A 19,784-nucleotide genomic window follows, 5' to 3' on the forward strand; every position below is an offset into this window, starting at 1 on the left:
ATGTTTCACTAAAGCTTTGTAACTTTCACTAAGAGCTGCATCCTACTCTATCTGCTAGAAGAAGAGAGTATGCCCCACTCAGCTTTGAATGTACATGGTGCATAGCACAGTGCCTTGCATAAAAGCTCCATTTTAAAATGTTTATTGGATTAATAAATAAACTACTTCTAGTAATATTGTCTGCTAGAAATGCTTCCATTCAATAGTATAAAAATCATAGGATAATGTTCTATATGATTCTGAGAACATTCTCAATGGAATTGGAATTCAACCACAGATTATTAGGATGTTAGCATTTAATTATATTGGGATTGGAAAATAAATGAGTTCATTGGCTTGGGAAGGATATGAGAGCTTTTACTGGCATTAATGATTATTTCCTCAATAATTAAGAACTGTCTTTATAAACTATATTCTAAGTAAATTATAACAGAAGAAAGATAGGAAACTATAATTACTGAGCCGAAAAAGGTAAATTAAATTTGTAATTTTAAATATAGTTCATCATGTGAAATATTAAACTCACGTGGAATTTTTTTTTTCTGAAAACAAGCATAAAGAGAAATTTAATTTCTTTGGAATAACGGAGTTTCCACAATTAACATTAAAGCTTCTTCCAGTTTTGAAAGACCATTACTTAATGGGCACACAGACTTGACTTTTACTTTTATATCTACTAAAAGAACATGTGTGTCATTTAGGATCCAGAAAATAAAATATTAGATTTTGAATATTATAAAGTGAAAAAAATACAACAAAACTCAATTTATTTTCTGAATTTTACTAATAACTTTCCCAATTACATAAGGGAAGAACATTAACACTTAGATGGGCACATTCTGTTCCAGGTTACTGGCTGGTGGTATTACATATTTCACATTTAATTATTATCACATTAAAAAATACTCTGTCCCTATTCTATAAATAAATAACCGAGATTTAAATACTTTTCTAAGATTAAATAGCCAGCAACAGTTGGAATTAGAGCCTAAATATGTTTGAATCTAGAATCTATGTTCTTTCTACTTCCAAAGAGTCAGTGGTGTGCTGGTAAATATTTACGTATGGCTGGGGCGTGGGAGGGCTTGATTTGTACAATTTGCTCATTTTCATGGCACAAATACTCTTGCCTTAATTGATTTAAAGCTACCAACATTATCTCAATGTAGATGGAGTTGAAAATAAATTTAGTTATTTGGGGCTAGTAACAACCATCTCCAGCACACCACTGCAAAAAAATACTATTATGGGCAGTTATAATTTCAGGGCAATGTCATTGAGAAGAGCTCAATTGTTCAAGCTGGTAATGCTAAATCAAGACAAAGAAATGACATTCTAGGAGTTTGAAATAGGAAACAATGGTAAGACAAGGTAAAATCAAGAATTTCCAGTGCCTAGATACCAGGAAGGGAACAGGAGATTACAAATGAAATTTATAATTAAAAAATATATTTTATTTATTTGAGAGAGAGAGAGAGAGCACAAGTGGGAGGGAGGGGCAAAAGGGGAAGCAGCATACTCCCTGATGAGCAGGGAGCCTGATGCAGGGCTCAACCCCAGGACCCTTAGATCATGAACTAGAAAAGACAGAAGCTTAACTGACTGAGCCACCCAGGTGCTCCAATTTATAAAATGTTTTGTGTTATCTTTAGCACATAGTTTTGCATGTTTCATTATAAGATCCTTAAATATCATGTCAATTACATGCCCCAAATAACATAATTTGAAATTGAAAACAAAACAAAACAAAACAAAACACCTGGAAACAACTCAAATGCCTGTCAGTAGAGGAATGTATAAATAAATGGTAAAATACTCATATAATGAGATTTTATACAGCAGTGAAAAATAATAAAATTACTGCTACCCCAGATTAGTACAGATGAACCTCCAAAATACTAATGTGGCATGATAACAAAATGGACATAGAAAAATACAAACACAAGGATTCCATTTAAATACACAGTTATTAAAAGCAGGCAAAACTAAATATATTTTTAGCAATGTATTCACAGATAGTAAATGTCATTACAAAAAGTTAAAGGAGTAGTTAACAATAAATTATGAGTAGTGGCTTTCTGGAAGGACAGAGAAGGGGAATCAGAGTTGGCTGGTGTCAAAAGGTGTTTTTGTATGTTGGTAATGTTCTATTTCTTGACTGAAGGCCTGGTTATAAAGTTGTTGAATTTTAGTGCTTCTTAAAGCTTGTTTATGTGTTCACACATGTTTTATGAATGCAGTAGTTTGCAAGAATATTTTGAAATTTCAATAACAATTCTAATCATAATTTATAGAAAGTACACAAAATAAAGTTTAAATTATTACCTCTGCTTGTTATATATGCATAATGTATTGATATGCAAATATGAATGAGTATAGTGCTATATAAGACTCTTGAGGACTTTGTTTTGCTCACTTCACTGTACTTAGTGATTAGAATAGTCATAGGACATACAAAGCACTTAAAAATAGTCAAGCCTGATAGCCTTCACATTTAACTATTCGGCCAATATATTTGGTATAAAGATGTATTGATGCAACAGTGAAATAAGAGCAATCAAGTCTAAAAATAAGTCACATTCAAAACAAAAAAACAGAAGCTCAAAAAAACTGATTTGAGATACTTAAAAAAAGAATGTAAACATTCTTGTGAAAATGAAAATATTTGGGAAATTTAGGAATTCATTTATATTAAAAACATGTAGTATAGTAGAGCTACAAAAATATTGGAATATATGCTGAGATATGTTAAATTCAACAACAGATGTCGGTATACTAAAAATATGACTCTAAGATGGTAGCTTTATAAAAATCATATACAAGTATATATAAGTCTAAAATAGTGCTAACATAAATCAAGCATAAAAAAACAAGACAAAAACCTTAATATCAATGTTCATAACAATTACATAGACCATATAAAACTCATCATAATATAACAGGTGATTTGAAAGAGCAGAACTAGATAAAATGTATGCATTCTCAGCTTCATTGGCTAATATAATTAACAAGCATTTATTTATTTACAATTATTATACGTCAGATACTGGACCTTATGCAATGTAGAAAGAGTTCAAATTTAAGACCTGATTAGTTTTAAAGAAAAAAAGAAATTTTAATACCAAAATGAAACTAGATATTTTGACTGAATGGTATTAAGTAGATCAGAAGGATTTTCAGGAAAGCTAAAAATAATATTGCCTTGTTTTTTTACAAATTTATATGGTATTTTTCTCATGAAAAATAAAGATATTTGAAGTTGTAAAGAAATCATGTCACCTAGCATTTTACCAAATATCATCACTAAAACATTTCTCAACCTTTTTTTCTGTATACACGTTTAAACATTATTTTAATCATAGAATAATAAGTTTTGAGACCTACTTTTTCACCTAATATTATAAATAAAGCATTTTTCTATGAGTATCTTTGGGACTATCATGTTCCTCCCAAAGTGTTCCCTTTGGATAAACTTTCACATGAAAAATTACTATTTTCAAGGTTCTACAAATCTTTAGGCCCTGTTACCTATTGCTGATTCAAAAATTTTTTTTACCAATTTTTCATACAAGATATATGAATGATTTGTTTGAAGGCTTATTAAATAGAATTAAGTTTTACCTTCTGAAAAACTTTGATGTAACACTGCATTGCAGATTGACTTGCAAACTTATTTCCAGAGACGTAAAATATACTTTCAAAAATGTGTTGACTAATTTAGATTTGGATTTCCTCTATTATGCATTATTTGGTTATGTTTTTTTCCTAATTTATTTGTGTTTTATTTGTAACATTTATAAGCTCTGCAAAACAAAGAGTCTGACTAGTTTACCTAACATGTTTACAGAGGGAAATAGGGAAGAGTAAGATTGACCATTTTAACAAATGAACTAAGCATATTGATTTTTTAATTACTAATTAATTAACCCAATTCCATATAATAAATAATTCTTCCTATGTCTATTGATTTAGGATGACACGAAAATGCCATTAAAACTAATGCTCTAAGAATAATACAAAAGTTAGGATGTTAGACCACTATTATATTTTTCAAATGACAAAAGATGTTGGACAGTAGAGGGTAATAGAATGGAAATGAACACAGGAGAGTAAGACCTTTCAAAATTACCAAAAGGCTCAAATTCTTCTAAATACCAAGGATAGCATATGATAAAAAAAAATCACTTGTGTTAGTAAAATAAAGATGATTCTTAATGTATGTATTCCAGTGCAACATTACTGCCTTTAATTTTTAACCATGTACTCTCAAAAGACAAGGAAAGACACTTAGCAAAGAAAGAATAGTTGAGTAAAGACAAATTGTGCCTGGTTGGCAAGTCAGAATTTTGCACACATCTAATCTATAACAATTATCTTATCTAAAATCCTGGCGAGGGTCACCTGGGTGGCTCAGTCAGTTAAGCATCTGCCTTCAGCTCAGGTCATGATCCCAGAGTTCTGGGATTGAGCCCCACCTCTGGTTCCCTATTCAGTGGGGAGCCTGCTTCTCCCTCTCCCCCCAATGCTTGTGCTTTCTATTTCTCTCTCTCAAATAAATAAGTAAAATCTATAAATAAATAAATAAATAAATAAATAAATAAATAAATAAATAAATAAATAAAATAAAATCCTGGTGAAACACATTTTAAAAATTAAATTGTGTTAGGGGTTCCTGGGTGGCTCAATCGGTTAAGCGTCTGCCTTCAGGGTCTCAAGGTCCTGGGATGGAGCCCTGCATCAGGCTTCATGCTCAGCAGGAAGTCTTCTTGAGGATACTCTTTCTCCCCTGCCCCTCCTCCACTCTCTCTCTAGCTCTAAAATAAATAAATCTTTAAAAATTATATTATACCATACAAAAATAGATTTGAGTTGTTATTGTGAGCCTGCTGTCATTACTAAACATAACCCAGTATTATTTATATTATTATATTATTTATTATTAATTATTTATGTTATTTAATAAATCATTAAATAGCCTGATATTATGGTATACCTCCTAAAAAAATACACACACAATAATGCATTTGTAGTCTATAGTTAGGCACAAGGAGACATCTAATTTGTCTATACACTTCAGAGAGTAGATAAAAATTTCTTATTTATAGCAGTTTCCTTTACTAAAGTTAATGTTAGACACATAATTGGGTAATATTCATGGACTCTTACAGTTCTTAAATTAGTATTGATTTTTTGCTAATTCTCCAATTTGGGCTTTTAATTACTTCAGCTGTAATAAGTCTAATTCTTTTAATCTTGTGCCATCATTTAATCTGAAGGAATTTTTGGAAGGAATCCTCTTTCTAAAGTTATGTCATGAAAATTTCTGTTCAGGTGAATAAAAACCCTAAATTATGCACAATTACCTTAATCATCTATTGGAAGTTAAATATTTCAACTTCTCTCTAGATCCACAAATTAGTATTTATGTTTTGCACTATACTCTCATGCTATAATGGATTATCAAACAATTGAGCAGTAACTTATATTTTCCTGAGTAGTGGAAGTCATAAGTGTCTTATAAACTGAAATTAGAAGGGAGTTTTGAAATATGAATTATTCCAATTTCAGTTTGTGTGTGTGTTTCCAAATAGCTGTCTTTGAGACTTTGTGAATCACTGTATAAACCAAGGAAATTATTTCATGGTGTGCCACCAAATAATACCCTCCCTTCTTGGTACACTTTGTGAAAAAAAGGAGAAACAAGGGGAAAACAATGTTATAAAAAAAATACTAAGTTACCTGGTATGAGAACCAAATTTGTCTGCTAAGTGAACCCCACAGTTACAACAACCCACCTGTTGACTGGCAACTTCTGAGTTGAGCCCCCCAATATGAAGGATGTGTCCTGGTAATACTGATGGGCTGATATAAGAAAGAATTTCTGCTTCAGGCAAAAAGCTTGATCCCAAAGAGAACCCTGCAGAACTGAGCTGAATATAAGCAATTATTTCTTCTCAAATAAACCAATAATATTAAAATTTGCCATGGATGTTGAGGATAGAATGATTAAAATGGTAGACAGATGTCAAGGGTGCTCCAACAGTGAAACATTCTCCATTTGAAAAGAAACATAAAGTGGATGTGAGCAACCCCCTAACAAAACATGTAAACATATACATAAACACTACTTGACATTAATGTAGTTTGTATTAAAACTTAAAAAAAATACTATTAGAGCCAGTGTTCCACTAAAAAGATGGAGTAATAATTCACTTAACCAGCCCCCCCATAATGTTGATGATTGGGGAAAATAACCAGTTTTCAACTGTATTTATTTCTCTCTTTCAGCAGATATTTTCTAGTTATACAGTAATTTTTGGCAGAGCCATTTACCTAATGTGCCTTATAGTCACTTTTTTTTTCTGCCTAGGTAGACACTCTAGTGAAACAAAATTAAACTTTTTTCCCCCAAATAATGAAGCAGTTTGGAATTATGCACTCTTCAATTTCATAATCCTTTAAATATAAGGCCATTATATTTTTATCTCTTTTTAAGATACTGCTTATGTATTCCTTTGAGAAAGCATCTTGATTCTCACTTCAGTTATTTATGATTTAAATTTGCATACTGTCTTTATTCTGAAAAGCTTATGGCATTGAATAAAAACACTTTCAACTTTCATTAAACATCTGTCACAATCCAGTGCTAAAAAAGCAGCAGGGAAGCTTTACAACAATAACTGAAGAAATACGAAGAGAAAAAGAAAATACTAAATAGTAATAATAAGAAATTTATTGTACCATCATTCAGCGCCCTCTGACCCAGCTGCAAAAACAAAAAAAACAAAAAACAAACAAACAAAACCCTAAAAAACTAAACTTACATGTTAATTACACATAATCCATTTTCTAGACAAGTAGTTGATTTCTATTTCTTTTCTATATGATAGGCAACCTCTTACCTCAGCAACTTTTTTGAATCTTTTGTTTAAACTGCTCATCCATTTGCATTCTAAGATTCATCTGTTCAGAATTTGCCATTCATCGTTCAGTATTTAGATAAAAATATCAGTCGGTTAGGCAGGCAAGTCGGGATATAATGTTTGCTTCTCTATGAATACCTCTACCAACAGAGGTTAGGCACCCCGGATAACAAAATGAGATATCTGGGGACAGCAGTTACAAAAAGTTGAGTAAAAGTTATTCATCAAAAGGAAGAAGTCTTGTGGTAACAATAAGTTTTTGGTAGAAATGGGAGGAAAGCTTAAGAAAATCTACATTCCTGACAGAGAAATCTAAAACGTTATTATTAATAAGTTGTGGCTACCCAGCTGAGGGGAAGTCTCAACAGAATAATCTGGAAAACAGGCAAAACTCCCAAAGAGTTTATCAAGCTCCCATTCACAGGCAAATATAAGAGGACAATGGAAAGCTCAGAATGCCAAGATGTTCTGTAATGAACAGCAAATTAATGAAAAGAAGCTCCTTTCCAGATTAGAAACCAGCACTGAGAAGAAATTGTTTAAACTAGAAGTCATATTGAAATGTACAAGAACATCAGTCAAAGAAGAGAGAAGAGACATTTATTATGAGATATAAAAGAATAATGAGCAGGATGAGTGGCAATAAAGACCTTGGTAGAAACACATACCTAAAAGCAGGTACAAGATTTAAGCTAATAATAAAAAGCAAGATAACATAACTTAAAATGTAATCGGGATATAAATAGAACAACATAAATTAGAATTCAAAAAATTCAGATATTAGGAATTTTTTTCAAATGAAAAACTTAAAAAGGGAGCTGATAACAATGCAGAAAAATATTAAAAATGACATAAATACATATTTTGATATTGAGGATTAACCTCGAAGAACAAAATGGTAAATAAATGTCACAGATAGCATTATAAATAAATAGAAGATGGAAATAATAAAACAGCAAAATAAAGAGGATATAGAGGAAAGAATTTTAAAATGTGAAAAGGTGATAGTTAAAGAAGATAGGCGACAAAGGTCCAACATACAGATAACTGGAGTCTCCACAGGAAAAGTCAAAGCACTAGAACAGAACAAATAATGAAATGTATAATTAATGCATACAGTCTGAACTAAAATGTGACTTGAACCTATATTTAGGATATCATACCACATAACTAGAAAAAAATATCCCAGAATGGCCAATATCAAAATATATTCTAGTAATAGTGTTAACTATTTAAATAAAAATTTGGAGGGAAAAAAATCACATATAAGGGGAAGAAAATCATATTAGCATCAGATTTTTCTACAGCAACACTTTATGCCAGGAAATAATAGAGTAACATGGTAGGCTGCACAAAGAAAGCCAACTTAATCATGAGTTTTATACTGAAACAAATTGACTTTCAAGTGTAATGGCTACAGACACACTTCCACACATGCAAGATTTTCAGGATGTTGTTCTCATGAGTTCTTTTTTTAGAAATCAAGTGATGAGTGAGCTTCAGACAAGTAAAATGAGTAGATAATTATCAGCATAAGCCTTGTGTTGAACAGTGAATATAAATTTATCTGTAGAGTTCAGCCTAATTGCTGGACCTAACGAAGATACCGTATAATGTTATGGTGTTATGTTTTGACGATATTGATGGCATAACATAAGTTGGTAGAGAGTGTGACGAGCACATGAAAAACGAACATGATGGGTTCCTGTATTTATTGAAAAATATGTTAGTTCAAATTAGATGTCATGGATAAAGAGGAAACATATGAAAATGCTTATAATGTTCAAGGTAGGGAATCATTAGATGTACAAAAGAAGAAGGAGGGGCGCCTGGGTGGCTCAGTCGTTAAGCGTCTGCCTTCGGCTCAGGTCATGGTCCCAGGGTCTTGGGATCGAGCCCCGCATCGGGCTCCCTGCTCGGCGGGAAGCCTGCCTCTCCCCCCTCCACTTCCCCTGCCTGTGCTCCTCTCTCAATGTGTCTCTCTCTGTCAAATAAATAAATAAAATCTTAAAAAAAAAAAAAGAAGAAGGAGAAAAAGAAGGGGAAGAAGATGAAGACTGGAGATATTTTATCAGCATGCAATACAAAAATAGCTTTTAAGACAAAAATACAAGATTTCCTGCATATTAATGTACATATGGGAGAGAGAAAGAGAGAGAAGAAGATCAGATCACATAGTAAAAATCTGTCTCTGCTTTCTCTCTCTTTTTTAAAGATTTTATTTATTTATTTGAGAGAAGGAGAGTGAGTGAGAGAGAGCAAGAACAGAGGGAGAGGGAGAAGCAGGCTCCCTGCTGAGCAAGGAACCTGATGCAGAACTTGATCCCAGGACTTTGGGATCATGACCTGACCGAAGGCAGACACAACCAACTGAGCCATCCAGGTGCCCCTCTTTCTTTCTTTTTTTTTTTTTTTTTTCCTCTCTCTGATAGAATTTGGATTGAATGTATTTATCTGTTTAATTCAACTGTTAAAAGAAAAAACAACTTGTCTACCAAAAAATCCAACACTATTCTGTGAGCCAGAGAACCCTTCAAGATATTTCCAAGAGGTTAAGAGAGTAGAAAGAACAAATAGTTAATAGGAAAATTTAAGTTTAAAAATGCAAGAATCGGTATCATGATTTTTGACAGAATGGAATTCAAACCAAAAAAAAAAAGGTAAAAATAAGAAACCATGTGATAATGCTAATGTTTACAATTGTAAAATTAAGTAGAATATGCATTTCTATTTACACATATAGAAACACAGCAACACTTTCATGAACACAAACGCCAAATCTCCAAGGAGAAACTGAAATATGTTAATAGTAGGAGATTTTAAATCCCCTTTCAAATTTAACACAGATCAAGTGGATAAAAAAATAACTGTATAGAAGATCTAGTTTCTTAAGGTCAGAGCTTATATCTTTGATTTTAAAACATTCTTCCACTCTAACGTAGGCATAGAAAGATGTAACGTTCCCTATAAGCACTGCTTGTACTGTATCCCACATATTTTGATATGTTTTCTTATTATTATACAATTTAAATATACCTTTATTTCACTATTGAGACATGTATTTATCCCTATTTTTATTAATTTTAAAATACTTAGGGATTTTAGATATATTTTACTAATTCCGAATTTAATTCCTTTGTGATAAGAGAACATCCTTTTATGAGTTCAGTCCTCTTAAACTGACTGGTAGTTTTTGTATGTCTCAGGGTGTGATCTGCATTGCAGATCAGGATATGCAGACCATCTGTGTTGCCTTGTGTAAAATGTATGTAAAATATACATATATATAATAGACAAAATTATATATTTAATATGTATAAAATATGTAATAATATATAATAAACACATTATGTAATAGTTAATTGTTAATAATAATTAATGAAATTGTAATATATAAATATATGATATGGAATATGTAGAATATATAAATTATATATATATACATATACAAAGTTGGGTCAGCCTTTATTTAGAGTGCCTACTTCATTTATGTTTAATGTAATTGTATACCATGATTGCAATTACATTTTACTTCCTCCTGCTTGTAATTTATTGTTGTTCCATCTGTTCTTTGTTTTACTATTACTACTTTATGACCTTTTATTGGTATTGATTGAGAATCATGTCTGTATTTCATTTTATCTTCTCCATTCCCATTTTACCTCTACATCTTTATATATTACTTCAGTTCTTTAAGAAGTAAAATATGATTATCTTATCTTATTCTAAGTTAAATTAATATTACATTGATTTACAGACATTATAAGGACCTTAAATAGTAAATTTCTACTAAGCCCTATCCCATCCATCAGGTTTTTGTTTCCATATATTTTTCTTCCATCAACATATTTATCTATCAATATATCTATTATGAAACTCAAACTATTTTTTATTTTAATCATTAATAAATAAGTAACATTTTACATTTACTTGCGTACTTTTTCCTTTCCCAGCGCTTTTCATTCCTTCTTTTAGATCAAGTTTCTACCTGGTATCAGTTTTCTTCAATCTAAAGAACTTGCTTTATCATTTCAATGTTCTTGTTTGCTAATTCCAAAATGTAGGTTTGCTTTTTTTTTAGCCATGTTTTCTTTTGAAGATTTATTTATTTATTAGAGAGAGAGAGAGAGCAAGTGAGTGGGGGGGAGGGGCAGAGGGAGAGAGAAAATCTTTCTTTTTTTAATGATTATATTTATTTATTTGAGAGAGAGAGTGAGCAAGAGAGAGCACAAGACGGGGAAGGGGCAGAGGGAGAAGGAGAAGCAGACTCCTTGCTGAGCAGGGAGCCTGATGTGGCACTGGATCCTAGGACCCTGGGATCATGACCTGAGCTGAAGGCAGACCCTTAACTGACTGAGTCACCCAGGCACCCATCCATGTTTTCTTTTGATTATTGGTCAGATTGTCCTGCTGCTGCACATAATTTATAATTTTTGATATGAACAGTCATTTTTTATTGAAAGACATATATTTTATATAAAGTATTGTTAAGCTCTGGCTAATGAGAAAGTTGATTGTATCCTCCAATAGACTGTGAGAGTGGTGACCCCTGACCTTCACGTAATTAGGGAATGAACTTGAGAATGAGATGTATTTTCTAAGGCACATTTTATTCCTCCTTCATCTCAACTCTTTGTATATAACCCTGCATGGTCCCAACTGAAAGCTTGAGGTGTTTTCTGGTCCTGAATTCCGTTTTTGTTTTGTTTTGTTTTGTTTCTCTTAAGTATCATAACACAACCAGAAACTTTGTTCTACTTCTCAATGGCTTTCAATCAGGTCTCCTTGCTACTTGTCTTATCTATACTTCAGATAGGTCAAGGGCACAATTGCTGTACCATTTGGGTCCCTCAAAAGCTGGCTGACATGGCAGCTTAGAATTTTAAATTTTATCTCCCTATGTTAATAAGACGTCTTAAATTTGTCTTGCCTTCTCTTCAGCTTAGTAGTATCATTTAGTGTGGTCCCCAGTACTAAAGGCAATCAAATGAGTTGAGAGGAAAATCTTCATACAAAATATATGTATGAATGAATCAAACTTGTGCAAGAATATATGAGATAACACAATGAGGATTGCAGTTTTCCAGGGTAAAGCTATCACCTAGCTTAGTGGAAGGTGGTGACAGTAGAAATAAACAATATATGTTGGTCACAACTTGTTAGAGGATTTGATCCTGGGTGAGCATGGTTAATAAAGAGTGAAGCATAAAGGAAGACTTTTAGGCTTCTGATATGTATGTAGAGTTCCAAGGAGAATCTTGAGCTGGAGATATATGGGTGGATGGACTAGTGAGACAGAATGACAGGAGCAAGACAAAAAGGCTTGAGGAATTTGAATATTTAAGGACCTGTTAGAGAGTGCTGTGCCATTGAAGTCAAGGCCAGCAAGTATTTCAAGATAGGGGAAATGAGAGCTGATATTAAATGCTGCTGAAGAATCTTACTGGTTTTTACTTAATTGTGCATAAAAAATTATTCTCCTATCTACACATGGAGTTACTGGGAGAAACAGTGAGATATAATATGTAAAATGGATTTCTAACCCACCATATATTATATAGTAAATGTTCACTATTAGTTTAAGGATTAGGCAAAGAAGCTACATTAGATCCTCTTCCTTGTTTGAACCGTCTGGAGGATAGAGGACATGAGACCCAAAACAAGACCTCTAGTCCACTAGCATTCTGTGTGAAAAATAATTCAAGTGTAAACTAGGCCAAGTATGGTTGGAGATTTGGAAGAGTTATTGAGAGATTGGTTTGGATCAGAGGATAAAGAAATGGGGTGGAAGGATCTAGGATGATCTTCAGGTTTCTGTTTAAAGAAGTATAATAGAGGATTGAAAGGTTACTAACAGTGCAGAAATAGAAACAGAGAAAAGATTCTCACTGTACAAGTCAATGCCAATAATTCAGAAACTTAGAGGTAAACAAGTAAAGGAAATTACTGACCACCACCAATGAATTTCTAAACAACTAAGCACAAATCCTATACTCCAGCATACCGGGCAAATGTACAAATATCTGGGTGTCAAGTACAATCTGGGGGCAAGGACATCAGTAGAGATTCTGTTTTATCTCGTTTTGCTAATCATAATATATGGAAAGCTTTATGATAGCTGAAGGAATAGAAAATGTGTGCATATAACAAATCACTTTCCTATGTCATGTATACTCCTATGCATTACAATGCCACTCCTCACTAGTAACAAATTTGTCTACATAGCAGGGAAAGAAGAAATGAATGACATTGAATTCTATTTCTAAGCAAAAGCATTTAGAAAACAGGAGTATCAAAATACTGTTATATCTGCAGTGCAGTTTTTTTCCCTTGTAATTTGCCTATCCTGAATGAATTTTCTTTCCTATGTTTATATTAACTCACTCTTATGCCTCATGGCCAAAAAAAAAATGCTAATAAAACAATATCACATATAATATTTTCACTTACTTGAAAATACTTTTCTGGAGTCTGCACTGACATATTGAAATTCATTTCATTTAAAATCTAGCACTGTGCTTTAAAAATAAAATCAAAGCTTAGATTTCTGTACTGAATTATCTTTTGTCTATATGGGTAATAAAATTTTAATTATTTTTCCTATTTTGTCTTCTGTTTCTGACCAAAGCAGAAACATAAATCTTATGCTTAAAAAAAAAACATAAAATAGAAAATATGATTGATAGTTATTCAACTATTTTTGTATGGGAAAAAATTCCTTATTAAAATCCATGGAAGGGATGCATTTTGATTTCTCTTGCATATTAGTCATTTTACCTAGTTACTGGCTTTTTTTCTCTCAGATTCATTTATATGCATTTCTATTTTCTACCATTGACTTTTCATACATGAGACCTTATGCTGGTAGACATATACACATGCTCACACAAACACAAACATTCATGGAATAGAAACTGATGTGGGACCTTAAATGAATATTTTCAGCAGGGACTATGTGAGGTTCTTTGATATTTGTCTCAAGAAAAAAAGATGTTAGTACACTTCTCATAAAGTAGCCCATTAATTAAGCCTTAATTAAAAAAGGAGAATTTTTTTCCAGTAACAATACATATTCTTAAGAAATCCAAATTTTGAACATATATGTGCCCCAGATTTCTGTTTTTACAAATAAGAGGGTCAAGAATGTATGGAAAATTCTAATAGTAAAATTGCATTAGTTGTATTTTAAAGTGTTTGTACTAACTAGCAACTGATAGGTTCATGAGAATGCTGAAAACATATTTCGGTGATAAAAGCACATTTTTCCTGTGTTTTGTGACCATGAATAGTCCATAACACGTAACAATAATAAAGGGGTCCAGCATTTTTAATTCTTTCATTGCTTTTTCCTTTCCAGTATTTATGTTGTTTTAAAATAGTTGTTTATTTATCACTATTCCTTTAAAAACACACCCATAATTGATTACTTGTATGTTTATGAGACTCTGGTGTCTCTAATAACAGTAAAAATGATTTTTGTAAATTCCTCGTAAGAGTAGTCATTACGTCAAGACATTATTTGTACCAATTGATTTTACTCTGTATTATGAAATGTGTCTGCTTAAAATGACTTAATACACTGTGATCTAATGCAGAAAATTAAAGGATCCTTGACTCCCATTAGTAATGTGCTTGCAGGCATTATTTTTAAGAGTTACCAATATGCTGTTAATGAAAAGGGGCTTGTAGGAGTTTATTGAGTTAATCATAATTTGCACAGTTCTCCCTTTAGCCAAGTGAGAGGATTGTACTTCCCCTTGAAGCTGGTACGGTGCTTGAACTGCCCGACTTGAATGGAAGTGTCATGTGTTGCTTGCAGGTAGAGGCATTTAATTGCCATTGCAAATCATTTTAGTGATCTCTTCTCCCTGTACGGTTAATCGCGGAAGCCTGTTCCCTAAATAAACATGAAGAACAAAGACCCTTAATTAACTTCAATGGGCATATAGAGGAATAAAACACTGAAGTTAAATCATTGAGATTGGATGGCATTAGTTATTGCAACATAACAGAAATGTTCCGAATGACACAAAAGCCTAAAAGGAAACAGTAACATGCTAACTCTGCTCTATCTGGTGAAACAATTTCTGAGACTTAAACTAATTTTAACCATCATGAAGATTATGATATGTAATCAAGTGATACAATCTTATTTGAGTTTGTTCAACTTAGACTTTTTTTATTCTAAACCTGTCAGGTTAGAGAACTATATGTTTAATTGAATATGAGAAAATCATCATATTATAAAAAGCCTGATCTAGGAGAAATTTCAGATGCTACAAATACATATGATTCAACCCACAGTGCATCAAAACTAGTTATATTTCAAAAAAGATTCGGGCTAATGTATTTTATAGGTTTTATAATTTTTTTTCTATGCTTAGTATAGTTTTCCTATGGATAGACTCATACTTTGCTTGGATATGAAGAGTGCTAATAAATATAACACTTTCTGAAAGCTAAAATTATAAAGGAAATTGGTTCTATAATTTTTTTAAATGTAAGATAACCATTTATTATGAATGGTACATTGCCAGTTTATGTAAGTTACATAAGTGTAATTATTAACAAAACCCTTTTACTCTTAAAATCACCCCAGTTCAAACAATAAATTACATGGTCACTCTACTAAATATGTGTGCCTCTATGAAGTTTATTATAGCAAGTGAAATGAATGCTGAGATTAGCAAAGATTAATTAAAATTAGATATGCCAACCATATTCATACCCCAACAATAATCTAATTTGTATGAGGGCAGGGCCTTAACACTCTATTAGCACCTATTATGGTATCTAATAATTAATGAGGACTCAAAAAATATGTATTAAATGGATTCATGGATGATGACACTAGAGGAGATGACACTAGAGGAGATAACAATAATATAAAATGGTAGATTTAGGGTTCAAAAAGATTATAATAATGGGAATCAGTCGACTGAAGCTAAAATCATATATGAAAAAAATCCTGGATTTTCTTCAAAATTTGTCTTTCAAAAACATGACAAAAGATATTTTTTATATGTAAAAAATATAGAAAATTTTAGGAGTTTAAAAATATATTGATTAACTTACTAACTTCTGCCCCCAAAAGTAATGACTTTAAGACAGTGAAAGAAAATGGGATGATTTATTTTATAACTTGCATAATATTAAGTTGTATTAATCAGAAAGGAAAAATACTACTCTATTCTGCACTGAATGCATATGGCTGCTTTATTGTTTAGCTTGGGGGTTTAATGATTTAGAAAAAGAGAGCCTCTGAATTTGTAGGCAGTATTTTTAAACCAGCTCAGCATTTGCTAAGGGAATTGAGACTATTTAGAATGGGGAAGATAATACTTACCAGGTTATAATAATTGTTTGTAAATATTTGGAATACTGTAATATATAGAAGAGTGTTCGGATTTTGTTTATGTCCAGAGGGCATAAATAAGACTAAACCAGTAAGTGAAAGTTTGGAGGCATAATGCTAGAAGAATTTGCAAGAAATTAGAACTGTTTAACAGTATAATAAGCTACTTCAGAAAGTATGGAATACCATATGTTAGAGATGTCCATCTTTCAGGAATAAAAGTTATTTCTCCCCTGGCGGGACAAGTTGGATATTTAAGATCCTTTATAACCTTAAAATCCCTTGTATTTATTATATCATTATATCATACTGAGAAGTATTGGTTGAATGACTTATGCATGTACTAATGTGATTAAAATAAGAATTAGACTTCGTAGGCCATTCAAACCCAAGAGTAAGTCAATGTATTAGAGGAATAATTACAATTATGACAGAATTTTCTATCCACTAATCTCCAGTAGAATAACTGGAATGCCAGAACCTCAATGTTTATCTTTTTCTGGCAGGATCATAAGGATTGGCTCACAACTTTTCTCTGAGGGCCATTAAGCCTCTGTCTTTTCTCATCTGTCACAATGATGTCACAACAGTAATATCATTTCGTCCAAATTAGTAGAGAGCTGGGTGCTCCTTCCCATTATTTGTCCTGCACAGTTATCTTTTTTAGGCAGGGATTTTCCCACTATTTTGTGAAAACTTTCTCACCATCATCAAGTCACTCTTCTAGAAATCAAAGTTTAATGGTGACACCAATATATTTGTATGTTACTCTGAGTGGGTAGGGCATTTGCTCATATTTTCTTTTCTTTCTTTTTTTTAAGTCAACATAGTAATATCCTTGACTTTGTAAGTTTTTTCCACAACATTCAAGGTGTTTTATGTTCTAGTTTTTAAATTAACTTGCTCTTTCAGTTTAAAATATTATTCTCTAATTCAGAAATTAGTATGTTTTCCTCAAGAATGGTTTGCAAGACAATGAGGGTAACACTACATTAAAGAAACACTTCCGGGGTGCCTGGGTGGCTCATTCGGTTAAGTGTCTGACTTGATTTCAGCTCAGGTCGTGATCTCAGGGTTGTGAGATCAAGCCCCATGCTGGGCGTGGAGTCTGCTGGGGATTCTCTCTCTCCCTTTCCCTCTGCCCCATCCCCCCTAAAAAAAAAAAAAAAGAAAGAAAGAAAGAAACGAAGAAAAAGAAAGAAAAGAAAACACTTCAATTCCCAATGAAGGAATTTCCTCTGCACAAAATTCCAGAAGGGAGAAAATATTTTTCCTCTCATTTGCTTCAATTTTTTACTCTATCTGTCCCTATCTTTTCCGTAGATGTTTTTCTATTTATTCAGTGAACACTGAAGAAGACACCTACTGTCTTCTCTTCCCAGCATCCTCCTTTCTCTTCACTGCTTATACGTGCTGCCATATCCACCAACTTACAGTGGGGGCTGGAGGAGTGGAGGGCAGGATTGCAGTCATGCCTGACTCAAGATGAATCAGTCTTTCCTTGAAGACCAGTTTGTAATGAGAGAAGGGAAAAAAGAAGAAAGAAATTAAACAAGAGAGGCAAGTGTTATAAGGGGTTCAAGTTCCTAGTTCTTGTTATTTCTGAGGACCAAGGACATTCTTGCTACACATAATTTTAAAGTCAGTAGTCCTAACCTGTTCTTGGATTCCATGAGAAAGTAAATTCCTTTTTTAACCAGTGCTAGTGTGAGTGAGGTGTTTGGTTACTAAAAACCAGCAGTTTAATGACATATGAAAATGCATGTACTTGGTTAGGCCCGTTTCTGTGATCTCCTCAAGTATTAATTAACCTTAAATTGTAGCTTTATCACAATTCCTTACTTGTATTTTATTATATTTTGTTTTAATTTTCTTCTGAAATGTATATTTGGCCACACTTTAGGATCTCCACTTCCCTTCTAGCAGGCAGATTTAACACCAATACTAGACAGGTTAAGGAAAACCTAGAACTGAGGCTGAATCTCATTGGCTCCCTCAGTAATTTTACTTGTCCTCACTTTCTTGACCATTTTTAAGCCTTAGAACAGGCAGGTCCAGCTAAAATTGTTCCTATAACTGTTGAGAGATTAATATATAAACATTATCTCAGTGAAGGTGAAGACAACAATGGAGTTGATCCTTTCATCTGTTTTATTTTTCCTGTTATTTCTCCATTTTGGAAATTTCTTTGGAATTTATATTTTAGATTTATTAGAAAGATTCTTCTAATAAAACTACGAATCAGTGGATCATGAAATTCAAATAACTGCTTGTGTTTTATGAGTTTAATAATCCTCATTACCAGAAACTGAACAGGATAGCGTATGGAAGTTGTTGGTACCCTGCTCTGTTCCCCTTAGGGGCAGTCCAGGATCCCCCACCTGCTCTGCATGTCATAGCAGCTAATGCCTTACAGCTGCTCCCTTCTCAAATTGCCTGTCACCAAACAGGAGCCGCCTGGCCTGGGTTAGGTTGCCAGGTTTAGCAAATAAAAATGAGAGGTCAAAACTATTTCATAATAGTAATACATCATTTGTACTTTAACATTGATTCTCCTATAAGTGAACAATGTCATGTTTCAGAACAGAACATACGTGATGAGGCCATTGCTCTGATGGCTAATGATATGCGTGAGACAATGATGGCAATCCCACTCTTTTCTGTTAAGCCAGACATTGAAGCTATTTGATAGTAAGTACTCTTAAATATAGGGAACAAACAGAGGTTTGCTGGAGGGGAGTTGGGTAGGGGGATGGGGTAATCGGGTGATGGGCATTAAGGAGGGCGTGTGATTTAATGAGCACTGGGTATTGTATGCAACTGATAATTCACTAAATTCTACCCCTGAAACTAATACTATACTATATGTGAACTAACTTGAATTTAAATAAAATCTTGAAAGGAAAAAAAAAAAAGTAAAACATTGTAGCTCTTCTCACATATTTTGAATATATAATAATATTCATGAAAAATGTTTATGCTAATGTGTAATGTACTTCCATTTCTAAAATGAATTAGTAGCACACATATTTAATTAGTTTTGTTTTTAAAGGAAATTCTTTGAACAGTAGGAAGTGAGAACATAGGTAAAAGCTAATTTTGTGGTTTGTTACTGACATTGTCATCTAAAATTGAGATTGATTCATTGCCCAATACCTATCAGATTTTTAAAATTAATTTTAAAACACTTAAAGGTGGATATTAGAATTTGTGGTAAATTTATATGGCAATAAGAGCTGCATGTGTGTGAGTTTAAAGGTGGTAATTGGCTTAATAAGGCAGTAATGTCTGAATCCTACCCAAAATAAGCAAATCTGCCTGCCACTCAAACTCCTGAGGAGGACTCATGCACAGGAAATCAAGAAAACCCAAAAACCACCTTATTTTTTAATTGAACTTAGTCCATAATTTCATTTATATCTTGAACAAGTTGGACTGGACCCCACTGAAATGACTTTAATATCTATTTCAGGGTTGCCTCAAGAGCTCCGTGAAATAATGAGAGT

The sequence above is a fragment of the Neomonachus schauinslandi genome, chromosome 8 (assembly GCF_002201575.2).
Source record: "Neomonachus schauinslandi chromosome 8, ASM220157v2, whole genome shotgun sequence".
Lineage (NCBI taxonomy): Eukaryota > Metazoa > Chordata > Mammalia > Carnivora > Phocidae > Neomonachus > Neomonachus schauinslandi.